Here is a 7,794-nt window from a genome sequence, read left to right on the forward strand (position 1 = left end):
TAGTGGGCATGGTGGTGTTGGGTCGATGGTTGGACTCGATGATCTTAGAGGTCTTTTCCAACCTTAAAGATTCTATGATTCTGTGATTCTAAGGCATGAAAAGAATTTTCTCCATAACAAATCTTACAATTGTTTTCTTTTTTTTCTGAAAAGCCTGTTTCTCACAGCCCCTTATAGTTTCCTATCTTTCCTCATCTTTCTCCCAAAGCTTGGTTGGAACAAAAAGTATTCAGCATCCTGCATCTCTTATGAGATGCTGTGTCCTGATACACAGCGTTATTTCTTTCCTTTCTCCACAGCCCAGTCATCTTCATGGAAAAGTAATCAGATGAGATAGCTTCTACTGTTAAACAAAAAACCAAAAAAGTTAGTGCCTTTTGGTGCCAGAACCCTCCCATATTTTCTTGACTTGTAACCCAAATTTGCCAACAGGGTGCAAGCCTAAGAAACCTCTGCTTTGCAGCCCCTTCCCAAGGAGACAGGATCTGGAAGCCAGACAGTCGCATGCCCTGCTGACAGGACTGCAGTTCGCATGTCAGTGTACAGGCTGCAATTCCTCAGTTACAGCCTGACTCTGTGTTCAGGAGCTAGCTCTTTTTCCAGGGACATATGAGTGTGAAGGCAGCTTATTAGCAAAGGCAGAGTGGAGACCAGTTCTGCCTGCTCAGTCTTATAATGCAGCAAAAGCCTCCGGGACACAGGGGACACACCACCAGTTGTCTCAGTTAAAGCCAGGTTTGAATTTAAGGACAAAACAAGGTGAGAGAGGAAGGAAAGATATGCTGTATAAATTCCCAAGGTCCTTCTCTCTCTAGGGATAAAGAAACAAAGGTCTGGAGGGAGAGAAAGTCATTGGCAAGCAAAGATCAACTTTTAGGAAATAGACTTTGCATCTAAAACTGCTTCTGGGGAGCTACAGCACTGAGAGATGTTGCTGAAGGCTGTGACGTCTCCAGGGGAGTAATTACTGCTGCTTAATACCAGCCTTCTCCTCCAGCTTTTTCTCAGTAAGGCCTACAGAGCGGCATCGAACTATGTCCTACGTGGCACCAGTGTGCACTGCCCCAAGCTGAAATGGTTCTGCCCACGCCACCTCACGTGGGGCAGATGATGCAGAAACTAAAGGCGATACAGGAGCCAAAGGCAATGCAGAAATGAGAGACAATGCAGGAGGCAGAGGAGATGCAGGAGGCAGAGGAGATACAGGAGGGAGAGGAGATGCAGGAGGGAAAGGAGATGCAGGAGGGAGAGGTAAAGCAAGAGGCAAAGGAAATGGAAGAGACAGAGGCAATGCAGGAGGCAGAGGCAATGCAGGAGGCAGAAGCACGCATGTGCCAGGCAGCACAAGCAGAGGGGTGAGGAAGAAAGCAAGATATGCTGCAGCAACTTGTCTGCATTTATCCCCCTGCTGCATAAACGTGGGGTAAGTGAGCAGATGTGGGGGGCTCTGCCCTCACATGTGAAATAATGTGAGACGCAAAGATGAAGGCAAGACATTCACATTAGCAAAATCCAAACCAGATTGAAAACTTAGCAGTTTTTCCAAGACGTTGATCTTTCTTTTGACTGAGAGCTTGGTGGAAGGACTAACCAGGGAGCGAGAGACAGCAAAGCGCCCTGGAGCACACCTCCAGGGAGCTCAGGGGAGACACATCGGGGCACCACATAGGTGAAAACCAGCTCCTAATGCAAATGCACGAGCCGAACCGCATCCTGTGTCGCTGCGGGACTGTGCAGCCATTCTGGTGTTGTGAAAGGGTGACACAGAGCTGGCCCACTTCTCAGAAAACAGTCGAGCACTGAGCTTTGGCCACCTTACCCCCAGCGTCAGCGTGGCTGCACGGTCAAGTTGTGGGTCTTCCTGGGAGAAGCGTGAAGCGAGCTGAACTAGTTGCACAGCAATTTAATATTTCCTGGTATGATGGCGACTATCCTGGCAAAGCAAACAGCCCGTTTTAGTATGTGAGCTTAAATAACGTTGTGATAACAAATACTTGGAGACTAATGCTGTGATGAACAGAATTCATACACAGACTTTTCCAGTGTAAAGGTGTAGCCATATGTTTGGGTTAATACCTAGACTGTAGTCTTCATTGTACTAGCCTGATTACCTTGTATAAACAATGCATGCCTTACAACGACTATGCCCTTGAAGAAGAACTACAAGACTGATAAAAGGGGAACATCCTGCCCTAGAAGGCATCGGAGGCTAGATGATTGCCAAAGAAACAAGAAGTCAGCAAAAAAACTGTGGTAACTAGGGGAAAGGTGAAGGTGGCAGGGGGAGATCGCAACCACCGACTCAATTCAAGACTGGAAAGACTTGCCCCCACACACCTGCAAGGAGCATGCGTGCTAATTTACATGGCAAGCGAGGCTAATTTGAACATAACTAACCAATGAGCATGAACTTAGGCAGGTTTTTGCTAATCATGTAACAATATAAATACACTGTAGTTCTTCTGTGTGGTGTGCTAGCTTTGTGGAATTACCACCTAGCACCCATCTTTGCGCAAACATGAGATAAATAAATATCTCGGCGCTGCGTGCAAGATCGGCTTATTGCACACCAGGTACCAGACCCCGCTTGTGGGACAACAAAGGTTCAGCTGCGTTTTCCTACTACTGTGCTGAGAGAGAAAATAGTAACATAGACTTCTGAAAACAAAAATCCACTGAGTTTTTAAGTTTCAAATGAGTGAAAAGATTTTGTTAATGCTTTCCAGGAAAAATAAAAAAAAGAAACTGCGACAGGGTGGAGATCAAACACAGAGGATTTTTTGCCTCATCTGTGGGATTCCTAGGAACTTGCAATGTTCGGAAAGCAAGAAGAAAAATCCTTTGGTTGCTAGCTATCCTCTTGTCCCCAGCTATGAAGAAAAGCCTCCACCCCAGATTGGGTACAGTTTAAAACCCGGCCATGCTCCTCAGCGCAGGCTGTGGGATAAAGCCTCAACATGAGCCACTCGGCCCCGGGCTGGAACCGCCCAGCGTGCCGCCCAACTGCAGATTAAATTGCTGAGATGCCTCACAGTCCCCAGTGACCTTTCCACTGTGCCCCGGGGAGGATCAGCAAGTCTCCTGCAAGCACCTGGGAAAGTGCCTGAGATCATTTCAACGCCAAGAAGCACGAGAGAGGTGCTCAAGTATGGTGCCCTATGGGCCAGGGCAGAAATGGCACAGTCAGTGGGGCTGTGCACCAGAAGCCCTTATTTCTGAGCTATTTTATTCTTCCTGTAGCACTGAAATTAGCTTCCGTACATGATGTCAGTTTTAGCATTTTAAATACGAAAACTCTCCAGGCACTGGATGATGCCAGAAGTGTCAGATTCACTTTAGGATTATCAATGCATTTGCACAGAAAGCAAAAATCCTACACCTCGTTTTGGGGCTACATTGCACTTAATCCTTGTTTGACACCTGGAAACAGTCATTCATTCTCCTAAATGACTCTCCTAGCTAGATGAGATAATTTGCGTGCAGTGCAATTTCATCTACTCACCTCTTCTTTCCTGCACTACCTTCAAATCTGGTCGTACTGACTGCCCGTTCCTCCTGTAGGAAAAAAATTAGAGTTTGTTATAACCAAAGGCTATTGTAACATACGGACACAAGCTGCGCTTCCCCAACAGATCCATCTCGAGAGGGTAAGGATGGAGCGAAAGGGCAGACTGTTAGGGTTTCTGGGGTATCTCTGTTCAATGTAAACATTTTACTATGAAGCTTAATTGGAGAAACTAATTGAAGAAAAGGCTTTATGCAGAAAGCCCAGTCTGGGGCTGAGCCTGCCCACACTGGACCGCCCTATTGCAGTTCAATGCGTTGGTCAAACTGTGGGCATACACAACGGCTACTGCCAAGCCCAGAACATCCCGCTTACCCCTCAGCTATGCCTGCAACACAGACCAACTTTGCGCCTGCATCTACATTACTCTCTCTCTTTTCGTGAACGTGCAAAGCAATCCCTTGAGTTTTCTTGGTGAGGCTTTTCAAGGTACAACTGCATTGAAATTGCTGGGATTGTGCTACGGGCAGTTTAGGACAGAGACCCCTCGCAGAATTATTCTTCTCGCAGTTTTCTCCAGCTTTGGTTAAACTTTCTAGCAAAGTTCAGGAAAGTTTCCAGGAGCGATGTGGGCTGTGGCTTGACACCGCTGGTCTTTCTGCCCCAGCAGCTCTCCCTCTGGCTGGCTCTCACCTGGGAGCCAGCTACCCCAGTCTTCATTTTTGCCCACACAACTGCTTATGGGACTATGTGTAAGCTGATGAGGGAAGTAATGAAGTTTAATTTCTTCTCCAAAGAGGCTTGTAAAGCCTGGGTCAGTTCTCTCCAGTTCACAGAGCGGTCCCGCTGCCATCACATAGGGCTGGAGGCACAATGGCAAGAACAGCTCAAGCCAGTTTTGTTACCCTGGGAAACGTATGGAGAAACCACTGTGTCCCCCAGCCACCCCAGTCCCGAGGCCAGGCCCGGGGCTGCGGTCACGTGAAACATTGCTTCAGCAGGAGAACCATCTTGAGAAGGTTCTCTTGCCATAGCCTGGAGCATGGGATTGAGCCCATCTGGAGCCAGCTTGAGAAGAAGGGGGTCACTGTGAAGCCGGCTCGCGTTCAGCAATCAGGTGCAGAGCCCCTCAAGCGGTTGCGTCAGCACTACTCACGCGAAGGAATACGAAGCCCAGGGCTTTGCGCTGGCTCCGCTGTCGGCACAGAGGATTGCGCAAAGAGTCCTTGCTTGCCCCGACCTTGGAGCATGTCCGTACTGCACCGGAGCCTGCAGTTCTCGTGGGTGAAGAAAATTGGCTGTCTGGAAGTTATTCTCCCAGTTTTCTAGTTGAGTAGTAAAACGGGTTTGCTATTGCGTTAGCAAAAGCTGATACGGGAAATGTGCATCCTTGCCATTCCAGCAGCCTTTGACTACAACCTCCCCGCAAGAAATCAGTCTGTCTATCTATCTCATCACGTCTCCAACTCCACTAAATGGGAATCAGAAGCATGGCAGGGCACAAAACAGTTCTTCTCTAACAAGATTTTGCCAAATCAGGGTCCTTATTCCTATTCCCAAACTCGCTGGGATACACAGCTTCGCTCTTTTTGATTTGACGCAGGAATTTAAGGTCAGGTCTCCGTCACTGCAAGCGAGTACCACGACCACTGACTGCAAGCTGCCTTGAGCATGGATGTGGAGTAAGGGCAAGTTTTTTCCGTGTTTGTGGTGGATCAGTGGTTAAATAGATCTTCGTTGAAGAGAAGCGTCGGCTCATGGGCATATGTGTCAAGAAGCAAAAAAGGGGGAAAAATCTGTCTGGGGCAATGCAGAGGGCATGCCCTGGGAGTCAGGGAGACCAAAAAGCCAGAGTGAAAGGTATAAATGGTTTTAAATGTATATAGATGACAACGGTGCAATTAATTACTCTGATTTAAGTTACACTGATTTTTTGTGTGTAGATCATGCCGAAGGCTACACTGTTATCTTAGAGGAATGTTTGTGTCTGGAGATTCATTCTCACCCTGCCAATAATAAACCTTCCCTGGAGTTTCTGAAACATTAATTATAGTTTTGTAACGTGCAAGTTTTGCAACCAGCTCAAGGTAATTCTCTGTAACACCGAGCTCTGACAGAAACAAATTAATCGCTGATTTGAAAACTGACAGTTGCCTAGGCATGAGCTCTCAAGACTTTATTACGTTTGTTATGTATAAATAAAATGGGTCTCACTGTACTTGCCAGCCCGCCTGCCTACATATGCACACGCACACCCTCCAACACAGCCAGCACCTGGGAAGAACCAGTTTCTCCCAGCTAAAAAGCAAGCGCCAACAACCCCAAGCAGGAGGAATAATTAAAAGTGAAGATCTCAGATGCAGCTGGACATCGTTTGAGTATTTCACCCAGGGCCTTCCCTCACCGAGGTGCCACCAGGACACAGGGGTTCCCACCGACGCTGCTCCCTGCTCCAGCCTCAGCACGTCCCAGGCACAGAGGGCTGCTTTGTAACAGCATCTCCTTTAGATCCACGGCTTTCATCTCTACCACATCAAATCCTTTAGCTCGGATCACGAAATGAGCCTAAAGGGACAAATTTAAACCTAAAAAAAAAAAAAAGGAGGAAGATTTTTTATTTCCAGATTTGTCAAGTTACCACATTGGACTAAAAATAAAAAAAGAAATGTGATTTTTAGGTCGTACAGAAGAATATTGATTCTCCTTAGCCCTTTTCATGTCTCTGCTGTCTTGAGGAGGGGAATGTAGCTTCCCACCCGGCCATTCTAGGGCTGCCTCTCCTCCTTGGCCATCTGGGATGGAGCTAAATTCCCACTGGCATTATATTTCTTAATTAGCACAATCCTCCAAATTACAGTGGCTTTCCTGCAAGCCACAGCTTGTTCAGGACTGTGGCAGATCTTTATAAATTGTGTAAGAAATGTCAGCTCTCTTACTAGATACAACTTACAGCTCCTGAGCAGCTTTTCATAGAGATGTGCTAAAAATACAGGTAACAGTCATGATATTGAAAGTGTTTTCTCTGCATGACTTCCTTTGCCCTTTTGTTGGTCTTGAGGGACTATCACCTCCAAAAGGAGAAAGGTGATGACACCAATTCAGAAATGAAGGAAGTGAAGCTACGACTGTCAATAAGAAAAAAGAAGAAATATTTTGCCCGTGGGACTGATGACAAGGAAAAAAATAATTATTTGACTAGATGAGAAAGAAATGCAGTATGAACAATGCTGTACATCCAGTACCTGGTGTAGATGGTAAAAATGTCACGTCACAGGAAAGACAAACTCAATTGTCTTGTATTACGATGGGAGGTGACATATATATACCTGAACACAAAATGCTTCACAGCATCATAGAGTGCTCGAGGTTGGAAGGAACCTCCAGAGGTCATCTGGTCCAACCTCAAGCAGGGCCAGCTAGAGCCAGTTGCCCAGGAAATCCAGATGGCTTTTGAACACCTCCAAGCATGGAGACTCCACAACCCCCCTGGGCAACCTGTGCCAGCGCTCGGTCACCCTCACAGTGAAAAAGTGTTTCCTGATGTTCAGAGAGAACCTCCTGTGTCTCAGTTTGTGCCCATGGCCTCCAGTCCTGGCTCCGGGCACCTCTGAGAAGAGCCTGGCTCCATCCTCTTTGCACCCCCCCTTCAGGTATTCATAGACATCGATGAGATCCTCCCGAGCCTTCTCTTCCCCGGGATGAACAGTCCCAGCTCTCTCAGCCTTGCCTCATACGTGAGATGCTCTAGTCCCTTCACCTTCTTGGTGGCCCTTCGTTGGACGCTCCAGTCTCTCTCGTAGTGGTGAGCCCAGCACGGGACGCAGCTCTCCAGGGGTGGCCTCACGACTGCTTCTGAATCCATCGCTATGGAAGATGTTCAGCACAAACCATTACAATTAATTTTTTTAACTGTAGGACTTGATAGTGCATACCCGGGAGTTTTATCAGCTAAGGAAGACGCCGAGCAATTAGCATCCACAGTCAATAAATACTAACGGCCTACACCAGCTCCGTAGGGCTGGGGGGGGGGGGCAAAAATCTAATGCCATTCGCACGTTTGCAAGAAGAAAGTGATTAATTCCAGGTCAATTAGTCTAATCGTAAGCAAAATCACATCAGCGTTGATGTGGGACACAACGAGGAAGGAGTTAAAAGACCAGGAGAAGCGATTCGCAGCGGGAGCCTTTCTAGAAAACAGCTTTTGGTGAGAAAACGTTAAAAATGGAGAAGCGCGGCATCTCGGAAGGCGTGAGGCGCCCGCGGGGCCGCGGGGCAGGCCCGCGGGGCGC

This window comes from Aptenodytes forsteri, unplaced genomic scaffold (genome assembly GCF_000699145.1).
Source record: "Aptenodytes forsteri isolate BGI_AS27 unplaced genomic scaffold, ASM69914v1 Scaffold113, whole genome shotgun sequence".
Taxonomy (NCBI): domain Eukaryota; kingdom Metazoa; phylum Chordata; class Aves; order Sphenisciformes; family Spheniscidae; genus Aptenodytes; species Aptenodytes forsteri.